Source organism: Lontra canadensis, unplaced genomic scaffold, assembly GCF_010015895.1.
Source record: "Lontra canadensis isolate GAN:19392208 unplaced genomic scaffold, GSC_riverotter_1.0 scaffold15, whole genome shotgun sequence".
Classification (NCBI taxonomy): Eukaryota; Metazoa; Chordata; class Mammalia; order Carnivora; family Mustelidae; genus Lontra; species Lontra canadensis.
This window is the reverse complement of record NW_022631009.1, coordinates 15537452-15564455: the sequence shown is the minus strand read 5'-3', so window position 1 is coordinate 15564455 and position 27004 is coordinate 15537452. Positions and strand designations below refer to the sequence as shown.

General features: G+C 36.8%; 1 protein-coding gene and 1 pseudogene across 2 annotated transcripts in view; both read left to right on the top strand.

Moving 5' to 3' along the window:
* ZFPM2 (zinc finger protein, FOG family member 2) overlaps positions 1–27004 on the top strand; it is a 453035-nt gene that overhangs the window by 35216 nt on the left and 390815 nt on the right. The window lies entirely within an intron of this gene.
* Positions 5587–6244, top strand: LOC116868250 (annotated as a pseudogene).

The following is a 27004-nucleotide window of genomic DNA, read 5'->3' as shown; positions in this document are numbered from 1 at the left end:
GTACTTTCAGCAAACAAATCTAAAAAAGTAAACCTCAGGGGAGGGCTCTCATGATAGGCTGGTTCGAGATGCGGCAAACCACTTACCATGCTAACTTTTTTACACGAAGAAATGTGATTAAGATATGTTAAATGGAAATCTATACAAAACCAGTGAAATTGTTAAAATATTCAAATATGCCATACTGTAACAAGAAAACACTGCAATGCACTGAAATCAGCAGTAGAACAGCTGTGTTTTAAAGGACAGTACTTTGAATGTCACTTGACAATTTGCTTTCAATTAGAAGTAATTTACAGGAAGATGCCCACAAGCTAATCTTTACAGGATAATTAAGTTCCATTTTCTTTACTTTTAATTAAAAAGCAGAAAAGATTTAGCTGATCCATAAAAAATGTTCTGTTTAAACATTCATCAGACTTCACACTCTTTTTTTGTTATTTGTTGTAGCAGATGTTATCAAAAGTGCAGTCTGCTCTGTTTTAAACCCTGAGCATTTGGAAAGTGAAACAGGAGTTGCAGTAGGCATGTACTGGTGAGGTATGATCATTTAGCATCTGTACGTTCAAAGAGGATAGAACAGATACTACTGTTCCATTCCTTAATTATGTTCCGTCTGATGCATTTAATTGTACTACAAAACCACATACATTAAAATGAGAAGCAATGCAACTGTCAATTTTGAACATTATACGTAGTAGGATGATACCTAAAAAACCCCCTTTACTGCAGATGTCTTAACATGTCTCTCGATTCAGATGTAACACGTTTTTTATTGTAATTTTAATAATATAAAATTTGACACTATTTTAACTTGAGTTTTTACTCATTGAAAAGCAGGGAGATTTAATTCGAAAGCCATTTAAAACTTTACTCACTGGTTTTTAATGTGGTTTTTTAGCATCACTGCTGTTTTTATTTGGCAAAATAAAATATATTGCCAAAGACATTTGGAACTTTGATTTTGAAACTTACTGTTGAACATACTATTTTTTTTTTTAAGATGATGAGAGCTGACTAGATCATGAATTGTCATAATTATTCTCACCTTGGATTATGCTAAGGAATTGCACGGAAAATTCTTCAGGCAAGGATTCTTTAGTCCAGTATTATAGTGTTTTTTTTTTTAACTTTTTTATTTTTGGGTAATTAATCTGTTCATGTCGATAATAGTTTTATTTTTTAGACTTTAAAAGATTTCCCTAATTTGAAAAAAAGTTGAGTCACAATAGAGCAGTTTACATAAAATTTTTATAGTCATCATTCCATTCACTATGCCTTTTGTCAAACAAGCTTGATTTTCAGTCTTCTGATCCGTGAGTACCTAAAATTTAAAGATCCTATTGGAGTTACCCATTTTTGTTTACTTTTATTTTCTTATTTCCCTCTGTTCGAGGGGTAACTACAAATGACAAGACGGGTTGTTCACATGCCCGTTCATTTATTTGCTTTTGCAATTTACATTTGTATATGTAGGGAATATGCCCAAAGGCACTTTGACCAATATAGTTTAAGAGACTGCAAAATAAAGAAATGCAATTTATTTCAGCATATATTATAAATTTCAGGTAGGAGCTTAATTATAATAATCACAATGCATTCATATAAATGGAGTATGTGTTTGAACATGTAAATGTCATCAGGTTTTATAATGAACTGGTGAAAATATATGCTTCTCTTATTGAAAGGATAACACTGGAAGAAAAGATTAAGCATGCCCTGTCTTCCTCCTTCCCTCTTCTTTCTTTGGTAATCAACACCTGGTTTGATTACATCTTTTTGAACTCTGAAAGCTATACTATAAACTCTTTACATAGAAGTTTTTATGAAAGGGAATTGTGGCAAACAGTAGTTAAACTTTCCACTTTCAGGAGAATTCCACCTTTTTTTTCTTCCTTTCTTTTTTTTTTTTTTTTGGTCATCCTATAATTCAGACTTCCTTTAGTAAACGATCAGCAGTTTTCTTATTGTTCAAGAGAGTGCAGTGATTTCCCTTTGGTGCTTGATTTTCAAGTTCATGACTGCTTTTGGAAGGATAGGACTGATTCTTATGTATTTGTGGTGCTTGGAGGAGTTATCAACTGAGCTTAGTTTAGGTACCTGTACCCTGTCCGTTGTACCTAATGCATGGCTAGTACATGATTGGTTCTCATTAGATATTTATTAAATGGCTGGTAGACAACGAAGTTTAGACAGAGCTCAATTTGATGCAGTATGCACATTTTGTGAATTCTCCTCCTTTCCTTTCCATTCTTTTCCTTTTCTTTCTTCCTCCCTCCTTCCTCCCTCCCTCCCTCCCTTCCTCCCTTCCTCCTTTCCTTCCTTCCTGTAAGATCAAAAGGATCTGTGATCTAAGAAGCTACAAGCAATTGTGTTACTTTCCATCTCCTTCATGGCTGTACTTCTTGTAAAGCTAGGATTTGTGAATACTGACCTTCTCACAAACTATACATATAAAACAATTAGATTTTTTTTATAAATACAGAAATAATCAGAAATAATGTCCTACTTCAAGAGATCAAAAAAAGATAGACTTTTTTTCTTGTCTATATTTAATTTATTGGTTTGGGTTTTTTTTTTTCTTTTGCTTTTGTAGTTGTTGTGGCTCACCCCTTCCCCACACCCCATGTTTGATTACTATAATGTTTCTAGCTTTTATTTCTATATCTAAATACATTTATATTTCTTGCCTGTATTTTCTAAATATTAATCTTGAATTGGCATCTCTTTTTCCTCTTTATTCCTTCACCCTGCTTGTAATCCTTCCTCCCTCAAGTCTATCCGGTTGACGTTCCAGAAACAACTGACATCTTGTCATCATTTGTTTAAAATCTGCTGTGGCTCCCTATTACCTACTTCATTAAGTCCAGATTCTTCTTCTTTGGTTCTAGGACTTCCCATTACTTTTCCTTTTTCAAGTTATTTCTTATACTTCCTAGGCCATAAGGAACCTTTGTCTTCCTATACTCTATCCCACAAGGTCCATTCACTTCCAGTCCCTGCTTCTGACCTTTGCTCATGTAATTCCCTGCCTTTCCCTCTTCATCATCTAAATCTTCCACATTGAAAAGGTCCAGTGGAAGTCTCCCTTGTTCCAAGAAGCTTCCCATTATTCTTCTTATCCTCAGTCTTTACTGTTTTATATTTCTTTTGCAAAAGTAGTGTCAGACATTTTGGCATTTTTTTTAAAGATTTTATTTATTTATTTGACAGACAGAGATCACAGGTAGGCAGAGAGGCAGGCAGAGAGAGAGGAGGAAGCAGGCTCCCTGCCGAGCAGAGAGCCCGATGCGGGGCTCGATCCCAGGACACCGGGATCATGACCTGAGCCGAAGGCAGAGACTTTAACCCACTGAGCCACCCAGGCGCCCCTTGGCATTTTTTTATATACATATTTTTCCTACATATAGATTAGCTTTGTCTGCCTATGAAGAACGTGTGTTTTAATAACAGAAGAAAAGAGTCCTTATGCCCCTTTTGCTTTTTTGTAAACCCTGAATCTCATAGCATGGTGGTAAGTGGGTGATAGGCATTTATATCGGGTCTCGTTTGACTTTTAAAAAAGCAGACCTGTATATTAGAACTTCCTAAGTAGCTGCATACATGTTTTGGGGGAAAGTATGGAATAATATCTTCTCATACATTTAGAATAAGCTCCCCCCCCCCCCCCCCCCCGCCAAAGACTTGGGGATTATGTTTCATGTTTGTTTCTAGAGCGATTTTCTGCCACTTGGGAAAAAAAATATTCTTTTAAAAGATATTACCATTCGCTTGAAGAGATAAATCATCAGTTTTTAAGGACTATCATTTTAGTTCTCAATAACTCATTTTGGAGCTAAGATGTTAGTGAAAGGAAGGACGTGTAAGTCATCTGTCTCTTTACGCATGGAGTGGCGGTGCCACCATGCCTCTGCCTGTTACTGGGTTCATCAGAGCCTTTGCGTATTTGTAATTACCCTTCCATAAATAGTTCGCAACTTGACCACAGCATTTTACCGCTCTGTTAGAATGAGGCCCAAGGTCCGAGTTAAAAGCAAAATCCTCAATGAATTTAACAAAATTAAGCAAAGAGCTTTAGGTTATAAGAGCAGAGTTAATGGATTCAGCTGTTCTTTACTTTCACTTTAACCAACAAATTTTGCATTCATTTTCCAGATGTGAGCCTCATTCAATTAAAATGGAATCAAAAGTATTTTGTGAAACTCTTACATCACCCCTGGAGATAATTGGAGATAATCTAGTGTGTCACAACACTAGAGATAGCAAATCATCATTGCGGTGGGGGGGGGGGGGGGGTCGGTTTCGTAACTGTATGGCGGAAGTATTTCAGTTTTTAATGCATATTGGCAAACTGTTGCTCGGGTTGTTCATGTGACTCAGCTGTGGCCAGAGCTAGATTGCGGTGGGGAATCCTGGAATTCAGAGGCAGCCAATCGCAGAGCGAGGGACAGTATATAGCGGTGTTCCTCGCAGTGTGGTTGGTTCAAGGACCAAAACCATCAACAACACCTGGAAGCCGGTTAGCAAAACAAATCCGTGGGCTCTACCCCAGACCTCCTAACCCGGAAGCTCTGGCTGGAGCTCGGGAATATAGAGTAACACCCTCCTCTCCAGGTAAACCTTATATATGCTAAGGTCTAAGAGCTTCTGTCTGAGGAACCGTGGAGTCCAGCTCCTATCATTATCAGATACCCCCCCCCCCCCGTATTGCAATTGAACAAGCTATCTCTAATGATTTCTGATCTCTCGCCCATTGTCATAAAACGCAGACAAACCGAATCAAGTTTTCTTAAAATATGGGTTATTGCACAATTTTCATTTGTATTTTGAAGTGTATTCTCAACTGATTCATCTGAGCTGATTAAAATGCAAACAAAAGAGCTAGATCGCTGTGATAAGCAATGGAAATTCCACAGCCTCTTCTAAGAGCACAAGTGTGCTTTATTCAGCTTTGAGCCCTTCCCACCCAGCAGAGAACAAAAGCAACTGTAGAGCAACCTTATTCTGCCTGGGTCTTGGCATTTAGGTGCATTTCATTTCCGCGCATGGCTGTGTTCTGTCTTCATACAAGAAACTCTCCGCAGAATCAGTCGAATCTCCGATTGCTTGAACTACTCCATCAGGCTGATGTTTTCCTAATGAACAGAGGATTTCTAATCCCCATACCAAATAATTAATTGTTTTTCCATATCGAGGTGCTAGATAGTGACATGGAGTTCTGTATTAGTTATAATACAGGACTTGTAAAATAACTCGACCATTTCTTGAGATCTTCAAGTGTTCAGAGTTTGCTATGTAAATGTGTTGGCCGTTTATTGATCTCTGTCAACATCAATAAATAAGATCAGTAATTAGTGTCATTTAAAAAATGTAGATTACAGGGGCGCCTTGGTGGCTCAGTGGGTTAAACCTCTGTCTTCGGCTCAGGTCATGATCCCAGAGTCTTGGGATGGAGCCCCCCATGGGGCTCTCTGCTCGGCAGGGAGTCTACTTCCTCCTCTCTCTCTGCCTGCCTCTCTGCCTGTTTGTGATCTCTGTCTATCAAATAAATAAATAAATAAAATATGGATTACAGTAGCTCTCTGTCTTCTCTGCACTGGGAGCACCTCTGCTGCCAAAGCCCACCCCCATCTCCTAAAAAATGTCCGCCTGCACCAAGTTTGTCTCCAACCCCTTGCTGGTCAGGAGAACCTCTCAGCTGTTGAGTTGATCACTGTCTGCAGTGGAGCTAAACCTGCTGGAGGTGCTGACAGAGGAGAACCTCAGCAGCTTGGCAGCCCCTCGTCCCCTGACCTCACTTATTCCTAACTACAGCTTCTTAACCAGAGTCATTTCACGGGGCATGGACCCAGCAGCCGAGTGCACTGGGGCTGGGGCTGCCATGGTAGGGGTGGTTGGCTCTGGGGCTGTGTTTGGGAGCCTCATCATTGGTTATGGCAGGAACCCCTCTCTGGAGCAATTGCTCTTCCCCTACACCATTCTGGGCTTTGCCCTCTTGGACACCGTGGGGCTCTTGTGCCTGATGGTGGCCTTTCTCTTCCTCTTTGCCATGGGACGGGGAGCCGTGTCCGTCTCCCATAGGTCCTTCTCCTGTGTGTCATCTGCCCTGTATGTTCCTTTTCCTGTACCTCCCCAGGCAGCCTGGGTTGCCTCAGGGTTTAACAGAGAGAGGACAAATACTATGTTAATAAGAAAAACATATGGAGATTATGTCAACTCTTATAATTATATAAATTGTTTCTGAAAATGAACTTTTTTATAATAATGCTTTATAGAAACTGCAAGCTTGGCTGTAATTGATTCTGCATATATGAATGTGTGTGTATAATATCCTCGAAGCCCTGCAGTATGTTGTAGAGTATAGGAGGAGAATTTTTGGCTTTGCCAGTTTAGTGTAGCTTAGAGCTGAGACTCAGTTATAACCTCCAGGGCATCTAGAAGTAAAATCATATTTTACTTTTATTTAGGTAAAGGTAGAATTTACCCTACCAAAATCTTTTCTCTACCTTAGGTTGTGTAATATTGTGGAGTAGCAATAGTTATACTGGATCTGGCTTGACTGATCTTTATATTGGTGCTACTAAGTCTGTATTTTACATCTAACTGATTGTATTGAATTTGTGTTATGTCTGATACCGGCTGGGAAGTTATAATGCCCTGGAGGGTTATTACTATTAGTGATACCGAGATGCTGTGAAGATAACAAGCTCTTCTTTTCATCTAGAAGGACTCCGTTTTATCGTGCTTAGGTTTTTGTCACATTCTGTTTATTATGTTCATTTATTTTAATTTTACTGATGTTATTTAAATGCCTGTTTGTATCATACTGCTAGACTCTTGGAGGGTGGAGAAGGCAAACTATGTAAGTAAAACACAGGTTTTTTGTTTCTTGTTTTTGTTTTTTTTTTTCTCAAAAGGGTTTTCCTCTATGAGTGAATCAATGTGGGGGAAGACTGAGTATGTCCCAATGTGGAAGGTAGCTCTTCTCGTTAACCCACTTAGAATATTGGCATCTTGTGCCATTAAGCTTAAATTTGATACATTTTATTGATTGAATCCCAGAATTTTGGTATAGAGTTTCCTGGGCTCAGGAGAATGACCCTAGGTCTGGAGTCACAAATAAAAGTTTTGTTTTGTTTGTTTTCTTCTAGTGTAACTGCTGATTTTATTATCCGACAATATTTCCAAATTGAGCAGCTCTGTTTAGAGCTTTGGAAGGTGCTGAGACACCTCCCATGGGCGAAGGAACTCTTGATTGATATTTTTTTTGCTTGTATGCTTTGTCAAGGGATTTGTGGAAGTGTCAAGGTTGAATGTGTATCTTCAATTATATTTATATGTTCAAGGACTTTGAAACTCAGGCTTCTTGGATATTACATGTTCACTGAACTATCTCTTAGTATGTATTTATGTCTTTGATAAAATTTTAAGTTGTTATTTAAATTATTATTCATTTCATCTATGATGCTAGTAGAGTCTTATATATATGTGTGTTTCTTTGGCTTGACAAATATATAGAAAACATGTTAATTCGTCCATTGTGTGTGGCTATATCACCAAGAGTGCCTTTGAAAAGATCATCTGATACAGTTGCTCTAAGGTGGAAGGATGGCTAAATTATTTGATTTTAAAATATTTGTATAACAGGGCTTTTTTGAACTTCGTGTTTACTTTTTTCAGTGAAGGAAAGAATGATGAAAACTACATTTTTTGGGTGCCGATCGTAGGTATTGTGATACATGCTCTAATTTAGGTTTTTGCATATTGCCCTCATAATGATACTCCAGGTTAGGCTCAGAGGAATAAAGAGCATGTCTGAGATACAAACCCAGTTATAACTCCCAACGCCACTGTGTTTCTACCCTGATGTGCTTACTCTTGCCATGAGGCCATGTGCTAATATTTGGTGGAGGGTGCAGTAATAAAAGACATTTGCAAAGGAGTGGAAAAGCCAGATAGCTTTGGTGAAGACATAGGGACATAGGGAATTCTAAGGAGCTGTGTGGGCCATCTGCTTTGAGAGTTTAGGAAGGAAGAAGATCCATTGTCCAAAATCAATTTTTCCTTTCTCTAATTTTCTCAAAATTAGTTCATATAATTGATAGGTATTTATCAGTGTATGCTTTACAGCCTCTCTTGTCCACTTGCATATTGTGGAAAATTAAGTTAAAATAATCTTTTTTATGGAAAAAAAAAAAGAGAGAAGTGTATGTTGTAGGCAAAATCAGTACCAATTGTATGCTGGTTTTAGCTTGAATCCAGAATTCTGGTACCAAATGAAGATTTTTATTTGTATCCTGTTTATTCAAAAGTTGGGGACTTTTGAAAATATATTTATTTACTGATATGTATGAACTACCTTTTACTAAGATAATCTTCATGGTATGTGTGGTATGGGAACATTATTCCCCATATGTAAGACTCATTTGAAGCTTTCTTATTCCAGGTTGAATAGATGGTTGCTAGATAAAGGCATCCATAAAATGATAATTGAGTGTATTTATAAAAAATAGCTTTCCATTTTGGTTTGTAAGATACACTTGTAAATTTTTATAATGTTACGGCATATTGTCCAGATTGGTTGATTGGGGGAGGGGAGAACTAAAGTAATTCAGACAAGCAATAATTACTAGGTCAAGAAATAAGGCAATTAAAAAATGATTCATGGCAAGTAGGAGTGAGACATTTACATTCTGAAAATTAATTATGGGACATTTTATTTAAATTATAATCAGGAAGAAAAGTTCAGGGAAAAGAAAGAGGTTCAGGGAAATTTTATATGTACTCATCTTGAGTACAAATTAGTAAAGATCTTAAATCCAACTAAAGTGTCAGAGTCCCTTAAAGAGATTGGAAAACCCTATTTCACTGTGACTAAAATGCCTGAAGTTTTAACCTCCAAACTAAAATATAATCAAATGTATAGAGTGTGAATGTTTTGATAAGTCTACATATATATCCATGATGCAAGAGTACGAAAGACGTGGATACTTGATTTTACAGGGTTAACAACGATGTGTTCCATTGGCCAACACAAGTGTGAAAGCTCATATAAAATCCTCAACAAAGTATAAATTATAAAATATAAAAATATAAATAAATATAAATAAATATACAAAAATAAAAATATAAAAATTATAAAATCCTCTACAAATTATAAAAATAAATTATTTTATGTTTACTTAAGAAACAACAATATCCAGCTGCAATCCATTTATTGTATCGTGCCTTCTTAGAAGCTGGCTTTAACTCTGAAGGTCTGATGTCTCACAGCCTTGGTCTTTGGCCTTGAGGGCACTGATCATTACTGCTCTTATTGGACTCCCTTTTTTTTTTTTTTTCCCTTTGGCTCCTTCTCCTTCCACCTCATTTCCCCATTGAACTTTTCTGTCCTGGGCCCTGTTATCTCAGCTTGCTCTCAGCTTTTCAAACTCCTTTTGTACTCACTCTGATGAGCCCAACCTACTTTATGAGTGGGGATATAGAGGGCCCTGGCCTGCCCTTTCCTATTTATTAGGCTTTAGGGTATTTGGCATGTTTTCAGTGTGAGCTATGGGGCTCTCATAACTCACAGGATAAAGCTAATAGACAGTAATTTTGGATCCAGTAGTAGCTGAATGGTAGATCACTGGTCTTTCAGTTTGCAAGTCTGCTCTTCCCATGGCTAATGTAAGAAATCTTGTTTGATTTTGGAATGTGATATCAAAGACAGGGCTTTAGATTTGAGGACTAGAAATCCCACAACTGAATTGCTCAGAATGTGTTTGCTGGAATCAGATAAAATTCCTTCCAGTGGTTGGTAAACCTCTCTTAGGGTAACAAATTGAAGAATAGAGTAAATTTCATTATCAGATATTCAATTTCAGTATTTAAAATAAGTGATCAAATATAATGCATAATCTCTGAAGTAGTTTGTAGAAGTGACCGATGTAAGTAATGGAATTTGGGTTTAAAAAGGATTCTCTTTGCCATGGGAAAGCGTTTTCAGATATCCATCCAGTAAGACCAACAAGCAGGAGTTAGCTTCAGGTGTTTTAGTTGTTGTTTATTAAGCAATAGAGTGGGGAGAAGGCCCAGAGTCAACCCATTGCTTTTTTTTTTTTTAAGATTTTATTTATTTATTTGACAGGGAGAGATCACAAGTAGGCAGAGAGGCAGGCAGAGAGAGAGGGGGAGAAGCAGTTTCCCCGCTGAGCAGAGAGCCCGATGTGGGGCTCCATCCCAGGACCCTGAGATCATGACCTGAGCCGAAGGCAGAGGTTTAGCCTACTGAGCCACCCAGGTGCGCCCTCCCCATATTGCTTTTTAAAGGTGGAAAAAAAAAAATGATTTATCTTTTAGTCCATTCAGAGTGGTTCTCCCAGGAGAAAGACTGATGTACTCAGCCACAAACACTTTACTCAGCTGTATGGGCTTAAAAATGTAGACACTTTTAAATGTAGACAACTTGATTTAACTGCTCCTTTCATTTAGTTTACCATGCTGCTTGGAATACTCAGTTTTTCAAGATGATTGATGATTTCTAATACCCTGGCAATAATTTCAGCCTCTATTAATGCTGAGGTATAAAACTGACATCATCTTTATAAATTTACCATTTAGTTAATCCAGTCGTGCTGGTTGATTAGTGGTTAAAATCCAAGCTTCGCATTAGATACCCAAATGATACTATAATATCCCAAAATAAATGTCTATGCTAATTTTGAATGCAGAATGACATGCGGACTTGGGAAAACACTGAATTGATGTCAGTTGCCTTTTAATGGTGTGTGGATATTATGGTGCTTTGCATAATTCGATCAGTGGGCAAGCTGTACAACATAGAGTTACTTCCCTTAGACTTCCTACCTATAATCTAGGGTAGTTTTCTTGGTAGGTAGTCAGAGATCTAGAAGCAAAGATTTCTAGACACTGACTGAGGAATCATTAGAGACACATCTTTCAACAGAACCATTTGTGTAGTTTCCACAAATAATTCTTATTAAAGAGACTATGAAGAGATATTAAATCTCTGCATGAAAGATAAGTTAGACATCATATTAAGAATATACTTTTTCAATTTTTATTTATTTATTTGAGAGGGAGAGAGAGTATGCACATGTGTGAGTGGGGGTATGGGGTGGTCAGAGGAAGAGTGAGGGAGGGAATCTTAAGCAGGCTCCATGCCCAGCACAGAGCCTGATGTAGGGTTCAATCTCATGACTTTGAGATCATGACCCCAGCCGAAATCAAGAGCCAGGTGCTTCACTATTTGAATCACCCAGGTGCCCCATACTGAGAATATTTGTATATTAAATATAAAGTAGGAAAGTTGGATAAACATATAATAAGGATGATTTTTTTAAGGAGATGAAAGGTAATTGCTGTGGTTGCTAGTATTTCCTATTAAAACTGTATAAATTAATCTAAGGCCCTGGGATTTTAATTTCCTGGTCCATATTCTCTCACCACTCTGAGCCTAATCAGGCTAATGTGGGTGCTGTAGGCATTCAGAAATTAAATTGAAATATTGATGCTTGACTTTAAGTACAAAGCAAGTGGGACAAGCACAGTGTTTTCTTCCTTTATTTTATTTCTGAATAAATTTATTCATTTTATTATGACACGGAAGACTATGTTAACTCTTTTACTCCCCAGTTCTTTTTCTCTAAACTCCCACTATCAAAATGACTGTATTTTGTCATATCTAGAAAAATGTGGAACGCATACATCCTCTTTCTCTTTTCCAAGTTGTTATTGCTGGTGTCCATAAATGTTAACATGGGGGAGAGAAAAGCGGGGTTGGCTAATATGAGAGTAAGTGAGGTGTGGACTTGACTTGTGTTCTGGGAAGGAAGGAAATATTTCTAGAGGAAGGAGGTGTGCTGACGGATCTTGTGCCACAGCTCTGGATTCTGGAAGAAGCAATTGTCAGCAAATAATTCTTGTTACCCACAATTCCAGGAATGGTCTTTATCTAGCTTCAGCTGAATGGACCCTTTATTTTATTCCATTAATAGAGACAAAAAATTTAGATCATAAATGCTGGATGAACATTTCCTATCTAATTTCAATATGTCTATATTAGTAGGTCAGTCAAGAGGCTGTAAATGACTGAAGTCAGATCTTCTTATGTTCTGGTAGTAGAGAGAGAGAAAGAGCTAAAGAGGGATAGGTAGAGATAAGAGAACTGGAGATGCCAGGAGCATCTTAGATGAAGGGAGTGATCACTTCAGGGGTGGGAAGTTGAGTAAAACTGTCTAGTGTGCTGTTGTGTTGACTCAGATCATCAAAATGCCTGGTGGATAATAGCTGCTCCACAAAAATACATCTCTCCATTGTCTGGTACTGGTCACTTCTATTATTATCTTTGTTTAGCTTGAGGCAATGTGTGGTTTTGACCTAGGAACTTTTTGAAGTTCATGGCTCTGAATCTCAGTGGTTCTGTTTCATTTGATTTACAAAGTACTTTTTAACATTAACTTTGCAATGAAAGAGCTTTATTCCCAGAAGATGTTTTAGCCAGGGGTATACTTGTCATGATTTATGACCAGAGCAAATAATAAAATATATAAAACCACATATGATGGGGCCCATTAAGTTATTTCTAGATAACTTTGCTCCTAAGTTAAACTGGCTATGTTTTTCCATGTCTGTGTCTGATAAGTAGATTTATCTTAACATCAGGTTTTCACAAGATTAATAATCCCTCTTTGTTAAGAGAGTCTGGTTTAAAATTGAAGGCAGTTATCCTGATGTGGATTTCATAAACATGTGCTAAATAATATTATGCTTTCATATATTTAAAGCATATCTGATATTATAACTATACTTTAAATCAGATGTCTTACAGAAATGGGAAGTATACTCAGTAAGAAAAAAAGTAGTTAGGCTAAAAAGATTTTTTTATTTTGCTTGAATAATACTAGGCTTTCAAAGCTGTAACCTGAATTATTAGCACATATAAATCCATCTTCTTAATTAAATGGGGCCTTTGGCCATTGAACACCAGCATATGGACAGAGGTAGTTACTAAATGTTATTATGAGGCTGGCCTGGCCACATAATCCATTAGAGGTAGGATTCAGTTATATTGGTAGCAGCAAAGTGATTTTTATGGTTGTAAGAATCCTCTCTTTGTTCTGTCAGTATCAATTATTTCAGTACTAATAAAAATCTAAAAAGGGGGTCAAGTTTATGATCTGTGCTTTGGGTGGATAATTTGTAACATTTCTATCCAATAAGCCAAGAGTTTCTTTCTTTCTGGAAAGGACCTGTGCTATGTGGCTTGTCTAAATTACCCCAGTGTGTGGCTATGGAGAAAGGCAACATGATATCATGGGATTATAATTTTAGAAAATTTCACTGAGGGATTTGAATAGATATTAAAATAATAAATTTGCACTTATGATAGTATGTCTATATGTGTTTAGGATTGCAGTAGTGACTATTACACATTTTCTTTGGTGATTTTATCAATGTCAATCAATTTTGCATAAAATTTTTTGAGAAATAACTTACAGTAATATGTTAAAATGTGTGGTTACAAGTGAGAGGAAATCTGTGTACTCATTTGAAGTTTTGGTCCACCTTTTAGGTGGACCACCAGTAAATTACTGAAGAACAACTCCTTAAAACAACAGTGCAAAGTAAATCAAGAGCAGAACTGGAATGGCATAGTGGGGGGAATAATGGAACTTATTTTATGATGTGAAACAGCATCATGAGAGGATAATGTAAGAGGTTGTGCACATATATATTTTGTAAGTCATGGAGCCCTGGAATTCAAGATGTTAGGTAGAGCTTCCTAAAACCCCAGAAGTGTTAAGACTCTATTTAATAGAGTTGGTTCTTTCTGTGTGTGTGAGCCTATGTCCACACACCATGGCGATATTGCCAAGGCATATGCGGAGCTGGTCAAAAAAGGTTTATGGCAAGGAGACAGAGATAGGAAACAGACTAGTAGTCAGTCTCTCCAAGTCCAAAGAGTTGAATTTGTCAAGGATTGGTACTTTCAGGTAATGGACTCAATGATGCGGATCTGTATACTTTCCTAGTAATAATGCAGAGGTAATTATACTGTCCACATCCAAGAACAGAAGGGAACTTTAGGAAGAGTTTGTAAATTTAGTGGAAGAAAACCAGATTAAGTGGTTAAGTTGGGTTACAGAGGTTATCTACCTAAAGGCATAGGCTCTTTAGAGCTATCAGAAGGCAATAAAGGAAAACAGACCAGCATATAGACCCCTCAAATGGTTATATGATTTCAAATTCAGAAAATTTGTAAATGAACAGGAATATTAAGTTGTGGAGTTATGGCTGGAGGTATGAAGTTAAAATATAGATAATTTGTATATGCTGTGAAAAAAAAGGTGATACTCTTATGTAAGAATAGAATATGATGCTGGGTTAGACTGTTAACTGTAGAGAGAAGGTGCTATAAAGGACATTATTAGGATACCCGGCAAAATTTAACTATATGTTACATAGATATATAATTGACTATATATTAGAAAATTAACTATATATTACATAGTTATGTCTACCAACATTAATTATCCTTAATTAGTGAAATGTACAATGGTTGCATATGAGAATGTCCTTGTTCTTACGATACATACTGAGTACTTAGAATAAAGGGTCATAAAGCTTGCAACTTACTTCAGAAGGTTTAGCAAAATGATAACAGTGATATTTTTATTACTGAGAAAGACATAAAGCACATGTGGCAAAATTTTAGCAGTTGTAATTCTAGGTGAATGATGTATGGGCGTTTATTATGTAAGTATCGTAACTTTCTGAAGATTTAAAATATACTCAATAAAAGGTAGAAAAAAATAGATGCAACTAGCAAGTAAAATTACTACTACTACTACTACTACTACTACTAGTAATAATAATAATGATAATAGTAATCATAAATGTGTACTGAACTTTATAGGTAGATGGAAATCTTGATACACAGATATCCAAAGGCCAGAATAACTATGATTGAGATACTAGAGTACAATGTTCACTATGAAGTTCTAAGGTTAATTTAAATAGGTTTATATCTGTGTATGCCTAACAGCAATAGAAAATTCTCCTCAAACATTTTCTTGAAGGACAATGAACTTTGCAAGTTACCAAACATATCCTTGAATTGTGTTGGAGAGAATATTGTGATGTATAAAGAGAAGAAAGAAAGGAAAAGAAAGCTTTTTAAATTTTATCCATTAGGAGTGTGACATACTAGGAATTATAACTGGAAGAAAGGTAAGGTTGATGATAATGATCAGAATAGAATGTAACTGAAAACATGTAAATAAAGAAGAGACTTCAGTAAATCTAGAAGAAAATGGTAGAAAAATGTTCCAGGTATGAATAATACTCAAAATCCATAGATCATCTCCCCCTCCATATACGTAAGGTCACCAAGTGTTCTGACCAGCATGGTGTTAAATTTCACCATCTTCCTCTTTAAGCCTTAGGGAAGCAAGAAGTCCATTACTGTCCTGATGGCCAGAAGACTCCTTCTTGACCAATTGTCTTGATCTTCTATTCTTACTGTATAATCTTTGTGGATCTTTTTTTGTCTGCTTAACATGGAAGCAAAGGACCTGCAAAAGGTCAAGGAAACCCATACTTTGGTTTTCACCTCCTCGGTTCAGCCAACCATTCACTGAACCCTCATTCATATTTCGCAACATTCCTTTTTATCAGGTACCCCTAGAAACCATTTTTACCTCTTTTTGACAGGCCTTGCCTTCTAAGTCCATTTTCAATTTTATTTTCCTTTCTGTCTCTTTTTTTTTTTTTAAAGATTTTATTTATTTATTTGACAGACAGAGATCACAAGTAGGCAGAGAGGCAGACAAAGGGAGAGGAGGAAGCAGGCTCCCTGCTGAGCAGAGAGCCTGATGTGGGACTCAATCCCAGGACCCTGAGATCATGACCTGAGCTGAAGGCAGAGGCTTAACCCACTGAGCCACCCAGGCGCCCCTTTCTGTTTCTTAAGCCTCCGTCGAAGTACCAGGACACTTTTTTCTCTTTTAATTTCAAACTGTCACTTAAAAGGATCTGATGAAGAGTAGTCTAGATTTCACAAGGTGGTGACTTCTACCAGTGCCATAATAATGGATACTTTTGTGGCCATTTTTGTGTCCATTTCATCTATACCAGATTGATGAATCTGGTATTCAGGAATACCAGAGGAAAAGAGATGTCACATGGATAAATAAAATGCTTTAAACCTATAAGTCATGAAGGCTACAAAAATGGAAGGTAGATTATTTGGCCAAAAAAATTGCAATTAGTACCTGAATTGCATGTTTAAGTCATAGAAAAGCAACAACTACAACAAAATAAAACAAAAGAAATGAGATAAAGAAAGAACAAAGAAAAAAATGAACACTGCATTCTTTTCTTTTAAATACATTAAAACTCGGGAAAATGATAAAGGAGAACATTGTTCCTTTATCAGATGGGAAAGGAAAACTCTTAACTGATGACATACAAAAGGCAGAGACTTTTAATAAGTATTTTCTTTACCTCTGTCTTCACACAAAAAGGTCATCTCTGATCTAATCACTGGAATAGCCAACACCTGGGCTGGGCGGCAGAAAGTCATGATAAAGGAAGGAAAGAACTGGAGATTGTGTAAAAAAAATAAAATAAATAAAAATAAAAGGTTATTCAAATGCCGGTATTGGCAAACTTTAATGTATAAATGGAACTCTTTTAAGTATGGTGTGTCAATTATTTTCCTCTCTGGGGGCTTTCGGTATATATGATCTACACAATCTCTTTCAAATAATAAATAGAAATTTTGTATGTATGGAGTCTAGCGGAAATCAGACAGAACTATGATGGAGCCCCAAATCTCAAGAAATTTGCACACAATAAACTAGTCTAGGGTAAAACTTCCTAATAGAGAAAGTGATGTAATATGACTTATTTATAAAATTATTCATAAAAGATGCACCACTAGCTAAATAAAGTCCTCATAGGTCCACAGATACTTATCAATGGTTTTAAGAAACCTCAAGGAAACTTTACCAAGTTACTTAAATATGAATTTTTTGTTTTTTGTTTGTTTGGTTTTTGTTTTAACAAGGGAGTTACATGGAGAAAACAACAAAGGTTTGGCCAAGTGGACAGGCACAGAAACAGGAAAGCAGTGGCTAGAAGTGGGAAACCACCCAGAGTGGTGACTAGTTAACAAGTGAATCAGAGTCGGGAGGAAAATCCTGGATTGGCCAATCTCGTTCTCTATACAGTGGTTCAAGTTTATGGGAGTAAAGACAACAACTTTTTTCCTTCAGATCTTCTAACTTCCTAGGAAGAATACGGGCTCTGTTCCTAGTTTACCACCCAGGGACTCCTTTGTCAGAACCCAGGCTATGTTTCGTTTGTGATTTTGTTCCTGGTGTACATAGTGTAACTTGATTTTGATTAAGTATTCTGACACAGTGTCCCATGATAACTTTATTAGTATTTTGTAGCAAGGAGTTTGGAGCTACTATTTTGTCATTATTACTTGATATTTTTCCAAGGTAAAATTACACAAAATTACCTAAAATTCTTGAATTTTTTCCTAATCCATTTTTCCAGTAGGAAAAAGTTGACCTATTATGTCTTAAGCCCAAATCTGAATTTTAGGATTTATTAACCTTCAGGGGGGAAAAAAAAAAAAAAAAGACTTGCTGGATGGAAATCAAACAAGGTTTCTGTTGATGGAAAAAAAGCCATGGGATTACCAACTACTTCTTAGGGCGGGTATAGGAGAGAGAAGAGAGTCAAGGGGAGAAAAGAGTTGGCCTGGAACCCTCTACCCGCAGGGAAGATTTTCATCAGGAAAGCAAAAGATAGGAAAAGAGAGGAGAATGGGAGAGGGAGGATTGGACTAAAAGCCTTTGGTCTCTTACCAGCGCAGTAACAAAAAAGGAGGAAGCCAAGGAGAGGATCACACCTATTCTGTATGACCTTTGGGTAGCCAGTGATTCTGCCCACTGGTAAATATGGCAGAGTCAGTGTCCTGGAATGTAACTAAGCAGATTAGAGTCCCTTCTCCTGTTGGGTAGTATAGTAAAGATAGGAGTTTTTAAAGAGGCAGGCACGGCCTTGGCATGCAGATTAGATACTACAGGCATAAGTATTTTTTTATTCTGTCAATTATCAGTCTGTTTATATGTGCACAGAAGTACACACTCAAAGAAAATTGGCCTATAACCATAGTCCTAGGTAACTTTTGAGGTGAACTATTCTGTTACTCTCTGGAATTGATCAGGTCCAAGAATTTGCTCCTATAGTTTATCTGTTCTTTGTTCTGTAACATTTCTCTATTAATATAAGATTATTCCTATATGAATAAAAATACATTTTGTTATCACCAATCACAATATCCTTATTTGATTCCATATACCGTTGCACTTTTCTGTGCCCTGTTCACAGTAAAACATCTTGAAATTGTTGTCTCTGATCTTGTTTCCATTCTTTCATCTCCTGGTCCCAGTAGTCTACTCAACTCCATCCCCATTGAGATCCCTTTCCCTAGCACTTAACTCCCTGGTGTTAAGGTTGCAAATGACTTCTATGTGGTCCGATCCAATCTTCACTTCTTTTCTTACCTCTCAGCATTGTTCAACATCACAAACTACTCCTTCCTTCTTGAAGCACTTATTTTCTTGACTTTGGAAACATCACACTGTCCTTGTTTTCATCCTATTTGACTGGCTGCTTCTTTTCAGTTTCTTTGATTAATCTCTCCTCTGCTCAATATCTAATTATTGGAGTTTCTGAAGATTCTCCTATACCCTCTTCTCTTCAAAGGATATGCTTTCTTTCCAGGTTTGACTTTTTAATCCTATAGTGTTAAATAACATCTGTATGTGAAAGGCGCTCAGATCTTTATTTCCAGATCTGACTTGTCCCCTGGAACTTCCAACTCTTGTTTCTAAATTTCTACTTTAAAACTTCTCATTGATCTCTAATAAGCATCTCAAATTTAATGTGTCCTAAGAACAGCTCTTTATCATTTGTCACACAGAGCTCTTCCTATCCACTTAATTCACATCAAATTCCTCAACACACTCAGTTGGTTTAAGTTAAGAAAGTATTGTTCTCTCTGTCTCTTCCTCTCATATCCATTTCATAGTAAGTCCCGTCAAGCCAATTTGTACAATATTTTCTTTTTTCTTTTTTTAAAGATTTTATTTTATTTGACAGACAGAGATCACAAGTAGGCAGAGAGGCAGGCAGAGAGAGAGAGGAGGAAGCAGGCTCCCCGCCGAGCAGAGATCCCAATGCGGGACTCGATTCCAGGACCCTGAGATCATGACCTGAGCCAAAGGCAGAGGCTTTAACCCACTGACCCACCCAGGCGCCCCAAATCTGTACAATATTTTCTGAGTCCACCCATCATCATCCTATCTTGCCTAGATTATTGCTGTCCAATATGGTTTCTCTGAATTTTACTTTTACTTCCTTAAAATCCATTATGTTTAGCATCCAGAATATTCTTTTAAAACAGAATTCATATCATGTCCCCCACCCACCTAAAACTCACCAATGGCTTCCCTTTGCAATTAGAATAAATTCTATATTCTTTGTTTACCTCTCTGTCCTCCTCCTGCACCTCTCTCCCCTCATCTCTGCACTCCAGCCATGCTTTATTCTTCAACATGGGATGATGTTCGTTTCTAGGGTAGGGTTTTCTCTCTGCCTTAAACACTCTACCCCTTCATCACTGTATGGTTGTTTCTTCTCATCACTTAGATCCCTTCTGAAATGTCACTCCATCAAAGGGGGCTTCTCTCACTTCTCAAATAAACAACATGTCATGATTACACATTGTCCCATTTTGGCTATCTCCACAGTACTTGTAACACGATTGTTTATAACAATAATTTTATTTGTGTATATGGTTTCTTTATTCATTTGTGGCTTGATCAATTTTCTCTATTTCATTTTCACCTTCTACTAGAATGGCGAGTAGGGAGTCTGTCAATCCTGAAAGAGTCATAAGAATATCTGATACCTAATAGGTACTCAAGAGACATTTATTGGATAGAGAAATAAGTTAATGGATGGATACATAATAAGATATTTTTGGCATAAGTCCTTAAGCACACTTTATACACACCCGCCTCTCAAACACAGTTTGGTTTTCTTAACGTTTGAGCACCTTGATGAGTGTCTGATATCCCTTTAGATGAATACATAAGAGGTGTGTTTACCAAATTTGCAGTTATGGGAAACCAGGGAAAGATAACTCCCAGATGGAGTTAAAAAACAAAATTAAGATTCAAAATTATTGCCACATTGCATATTGCACTGCAATATGATACTTTTTTATTACAGAAGTGTTACTATAACCTGGGATATTGGCTGGAAAAACCAGATAAAATTAAGATAATTAGATGCAATAAACCTTGTATTTAGACTTGAAAGGTGAACTGTACAAGCCTAGGTCAATGGAAACTTGATAGTAATGAATGTGAAGAAGAACTGGGGGTGAACTGAGAATTAGGGAGATGTGGGTCCCCAAGGAACACAGTTAGATATCCTAAATCTCTATCTGTAATCCTATACTTTAATGCATATTTAAGATATGTCCCTTTTTATGAGAACTCCCATGATACCTCCAGCCTGGAACCTCTCTCCTGTCTGAACCCCTGGAAGATTTTGTCCCTATCTGTAGTGGCAACTACTGTTAACTGCTTTCTTTTAATATTTGTGTACATGTCTTACTCTCACCTCCTGGATTGCAAACTCCTTAAGAAGGGATGCTGTGTTTTGTTTTAACTGCTCTGTTCCACATAATTTTTTACAAATTGTTGGAGGACACTCAGTAAATGTTTACTTTGTGAGTAAATAAGTAGCAGATAAGGCTAAATTATGTGAGTATATGCATTAAAAAAATAATGAGGGGCACCTGGGTGGGTCAGTTGGTTAAGCATCTGACCCTTGGTTTCAGCTCATGTTATGGTCTCAAGGTAGTGAGATCAAGTCCCATGTTGGACTCCGTACTGGGTATGGAGCCTACTTAGGATTCTCTCTCTCTTCTTCCCCTCTGCTCCTCTCTGAAAAAATAAAAATTAAAAAATAATGAAATAATAAAGCACCATCATTATAGATAGAAAACTATTAGGGAAGTTTTATTTAATATATGTGTGTCTAGGTTTGGGGAAGATGGTAATCTCTGTAAGTAGTAATGAATTTAATAAAAAGGAAGAAAAGATATTTCTGCAATATGGTACTATTCTAATTGGTTTAAAATAAAATTTTCAAGAAATTTTATTTAAGAGGCTTAATCTTACAAAGGATAGATTAAGGTAGATAGAATAGCTATTAATATATATTGAAAAATCTGGTCAATAATTATATGTTATTTTCCTGTGAAATAATAATATGGAACCACTTCATGTTTTTAAATGGAATGTAAATAGTTAAATCCCCCCCCAAAACTTTTATTCATATTATTTTCTAAAATAACTTGTTAATTTCCACAGTTAGCCTATTTTAATTTAGTGATAAAATTTAATCACAGTTCATTATACCAGTGTGACTTATAAAACTTAATTTTGTATCTATAATCAATGTATGTATATCAAATTATAAAATAAATCAAATTCTCACTGACAGCATAAAAAAGAAAACACTTCTTCATTATTGAGAATGTAGTTGAGTCCCTGTACTCTTGAGTTTATGTGAGATGCTTGTGGAAAGTAAAGGAAATATTTCAAACCTTCCAGTGAGCCAGCTAACCAGTGGCCAAAAGTTAATTAAAAAATTACATCGATTGTAGTAAGGACCAAAATTGGCCATAAACACATGGTGTAGGCCAATATTAATTTTCTCTTTTGACGGCTTGATACAATGATGTAATTTTATTTCACTGTGTAAGATGAAGAATGAGAAAATAAAACTATAACTCTCTCATAGGGCAGCAAGCTCACTGGGCCTGGAGACTTGATCTTACTCACTGTTATATTCCCATATTCCTGAAGGCCTAGCGGTTCTTTTTATGTACAGGAAACACTCATTGCAAAGTGCTCCCTTACATACAAATTCAGATATAATGTGAGTGTAGAATAGCTTTCATCTTCCTCCATTCTTATCTCCTTAGCTTTGTAACAATGACATTGAATCTTGATGCTCCACTTACAGATTTAAGATTACGGACTTAAGAGATTCTCTGTAGTTGGGAACCATTAGTGATTTTTTTGAAGGAAGAAGTGAGTTAGTTGAAGCAGTTATTGGATGTTTGCTGTTTCTACCACATAGAGTGATGCTAAAAATATACCAGACCCAGGTGAGAGCCTGCAATACGAGTACAGTTGAGATGTGTTCTTGTTTGTAACTGTATTTAAATCTGTGGAGATGATGACCCCACCCACTTTATGCTTATTCTTTATATATTGAGAAAGAGAAAAGCATTGCTGATAGTGTGGTGTTCTACTGCCAAACGTAACATTTCAGAGACTGTTGACATCAGGCAGGACCTTCTGTGATCATGATGGATTAGACAAAAACTAGACCACTCCATAATCATATGTGAACTTGGGCAAAGACATGTACATTTTGAAGATCAGAGAAGGACCAAATATTTCCCATCTTTTTCTTTTTTTAAATCAATCACATTTGGTTTTTTTTTTTTTTTTTTTTTTTTTTTTTTTTAATGAACCAATCACATTCTTCTTACCTTCTGGATAAGAATTTTTAAGATACCCAATCACAGAATGACTCCTGCTTCCTGATAGCATCCAAACCAGAGCAAAGTCCTGCTTTTTTAATGGATTTCCTATTTCTTTTCCATTTTTTAAAATTTATTTTTTAAATTTAAATTCAATTAGCCAACATAGAGTACATCATTAGTTTCAGATGTAAGGTTCAGTAATTCATCAGTTGTATATAACACCCAGCGCTCATCACATCACGTGCCCTCCTTAATGACAGTCACCCAGTTACCCCATCCCTCTACCTACCTCCCCTCCAGCAATCCTCAGTTTGCTTCCTGTGGTCAAGCGTCTCTCATGGTTTGTTTCCCTCTCTGATTTCTTCCCATTCCATTTTCTCTCCCTTCCCCTGTGATCCTCTGCCCTGTTTCTTATATTCCCTGTGAGTCAACCATGAAATAATTGATTTATTTCACTCGGCATAATACCCTCCAGTTCCATCCACATTGATGTAAATGGTAAGATTTCATCCTTTCTAAGGGCTGAGTAATATTCCATTGTGTGTGTGTGTGTGTGTGTGTGTGTGTGTGTATGTATATATACCACATGTTCTTTATACATTCAGTATTGCTTTTTTAAACTTTCTCCAAAAATCACCTAACATGTCCAAATCCTTTAAGTTACTTCTAACATATTTACTGAGACTCCCTGCAGTTCCTGCATTGCAGTGGGTCAATAAACCCACATTTGTTCAACAACCGGTGTGTTCCAGGTGGTCTTTGATTGAAGATCATTTGACAGTATTAAGAGCCTAAAGACTATGGAGTGTGTTAAAATTTAAATGTGTTTGCTTTTTACATATATGCCAATATTTTTCCCAAGGAGAGTCTCTGGAAAGCAATGAAAGTTGGAATTAGAGAAAAACTAAAGCTTCAAACGTCTGCATAATTTTAGTTTGTATTATGAATCAGAATTACTCTCACATGGTATATGTCTATAGACTGTTTTTGAAATACTGAGATGTCAACATGATATAGCCTATGAGTTGTAGTTCCAAACACTTTATCCTATTGAGTGTTAGCTTTTCTGTGAAGGGGTTCGCCATAAAATATGTCATTCTAAGGCACTAACACACCATCATGGAAAGAATCACTGCAGGGAATATATTCAAGATTCAAAACTTATTTGTCTGAAACAGCTGCTCCTGACCTTCCATGAGTATTTAGAGACTCTTGGAATTTTTATAAGATTATGTTTTGAATAAGCACTGGCTTAATGTACTTCTGTCGCCCCTCCTATTTTAAACAGTTATTAACATTAACCTTTTATTCTTTTTCTCTGGTCAGTAAAAATAATTTCCCTATCTCATCTCTGTATGCATATAATGAACTCTGGAGAGTGCGTTAGTATTTTTTTCATCATTAGATAATCTTAAAGGGAGTAAAACTATTTGTGTTAAAATTGTAAAACGTTGTTCCTATATGTCTAATGCAATGCTTTGTTTTATTTTCAATACAGATTATTAGAAAATATTAAAATATAGAACAATTTCTTAGTAAACACTTTTGTCAATATTTTCTTACTCTCATATTATGAAGTTTACCTTCATTACAGAGAATATTTAAGACAACATAGAAAATGTTATTTTAATTTTTACAATCCAGTGGCTGATACAGTTTGCATATCTGTTTTACTCTACTTCAAAATGTGAAATGACAATGAAACCATTCCAGAGAAATGTTATAGAACAGAGGGTTAAAAGATAGTTTCTGAATTTGGGGGATAACTTATAATATTTAAGATTTTACATGGAAAAATGATATGTAGAGTACATAGCCTTTCACCCATGGATTCTAGAAGAAAGTTGGACATAATGTATCAAAACATAGCACTCTGGAGGTGAATAGTTCCCTTAAAGCCCAAGAAAGTCTGATAATAAGAAGGGTACTGTTAAGAGTGTAAAAGGAGGTATTAATGGGCAATATTTGTGCCTCCACTTTGACAAGCTTTGACGATGACGATGAGCAAAACATAATTGGTGTAGGATGTAGTAAATGCTTTGGGGGAATCCAACAGCTGGTGTGGGAATTATACTAAGACACATTAAATAACTAGAAATGGAGAGCTATTTAAATGGATAGGGATTTGCTGACAGAGATGCAGACCCTGGGAAGGGAAGCACAGCATCACCACCATTAAGAAGTACCTTGACGTATGCTTTCTGCAAGGTATTTTACTAGGTATGGTGGGAGAGAGACGCATACATGCTTATTATCCATGAGGAATTTATAACTTTACGGGGTGCTTGTTGAGTTTCCTTTAGACACCTTTTTAATCAAGTTGTAGAAACTGTGCAGAATTACAGAACAAATCAGGGCATTATGTCTGTCACATGGCACAATTCTAGGAGGACTGACACATCTATCTGACCGGATGCGGGATTTTTTCCTCTTCTATCTCAAAGTATTTACATAAAAGGAAAGAGACGCAATCTCGAATAACCATCCAGTCATGGTTTCCTCCTATCTAAAACAAAGGTGCTGAAAGAACTGGATCTCTGGGGACCTTCCCGGGTGATGGCAGTTTTTTTTGCTCTCAGTTTATCAGGATGCAACATAGGACCCAAAAGAGTTACCTTTCAGTGGCGCTGATGGTATGAACATTGAGTATTACTCATATGAATTGCTGCGTGCTATTTTAGTTTTGTTGATAGTTTACGAAATAACTGGAGTTGAAAATTGGACTAGACCATTTGGAGCTTCTGACGGATCAGCTGCTCCCAGAACTTCTGCTTGCTAGTCAGAATTTTGAAAAAGCTAAGTACCAGTACCAGCACATGATCTAAGTTTAAAAAAACTGTGTAATTAGTATATTGCTCTTCTCTTCAGTCTGCCCATCCTTCTGTCTTCTTTAAAATCTGCCTGGGGGTTGAGACGGAGAAAAGAAAACTTCAAATATGGACATTGCATTGGAAAACTAGAGAATTTTGTTAACTGAAGTGTGTTTAGGAAAGGTGCCATAATTTTATGTGGTAGGTTATACTGGGAAACGTGAACCAGCTTTCATTTACCCCCTCTACTCACAACACTGTGGACCTTTTGAGTCTCCTGCATCCCCTGCATTCCCGTCAGCTGTCCACATTCACGGTCTCAAAAATGGAATCTTACATCAGAAAGAGAGAGAAAAGGTTTGAGTTCTTGTGTTCTGAGTTGCAAAAGCCAAGACTGTGGAATACATGAATTTGTGCAGAAGATATGAGACCCATGCAAAGCTTCCTTTGACTGGCCCCCAAGGTAAAATAGATCTCCACATGGAGAAGTAATGAATGACTAAACAATAATGTCTAGGAAGAGAGTAAATCACACTTTCCCCTTCCTTCAGTCAATGGCGGGAGGTGGATTTTTGATAGAGAGCCCCAGTAGGTTAATTAATAGGGTTTATTTTCCTAAGTAGAGCCTGGGAAGTCAGCAAGACCGAGAGACAGATGGGGCTAAGTTAGCCTCAGTGTGTTGTGATCCCCTCCCCCTAGGACAGAATTGTAATGACCTCCGTGTACCTGACAAGGTGCAAGTCATTGGAAACATTCACCTGTTTAGACCAAGAGGCTTTGAATCAGAAGAAAGGAAATCCCAAGAGATGCTGGTATGGACAAATAACACTAAAGACAAGGCGTCTTTCCCCCCAGAGGCTGTTCACTAACATGCTCCCTGGGACTTAGATGGAACCCTAAATCTGTCAACTTGAAGTTGCTGTCAGTGGGGGAGTTGGGAATTGAAAAATAAATATATTTATTGAATAATAAATATAATTATAAAAATGTCCATAGTGCTTTCTGTGTGCCAAACGCTATTCTACACAAGTTATCTGTAGTGACTAGAGACTCGCACAACCACATGAGGCAGTGACTATCATTATCTCCGTTTTGTCATTGATAAATCTGAGGCCCAGAGAGGTTTTGAGTTTTGTACAATGTCACACAGCTGATAAGTGACAAAGCCAAGATCCAAATCTAGGCAGTCCCTATCATACTATAGTAATGTACTTCCCCAAGACATGTAAAAGAGTAAAGTTGTATTTCTGGCAAGACTGAGTCTGTGTTCTGGATTTCATATGCATTATGCTTATTTTGGAGGGATGTGGTGAGAAGCAGTCTCTGACATTCATTTCTGGATGCTCTGATATCCCAGCATGCTGAAGATGCTGTTTCTTGTATTTACACAGTATCCTCTCTGGAAGACTATGGAAGTAATTTCTTTCTGTTTTTAGTACTGGAAATATCTGGGCTTCTCCTGATCAGCTACTTTGTTTGTATTTGGTGGAACAATCAACTATATAATCTCATTTCTCTGTTTTGTTTGGCTGCTACG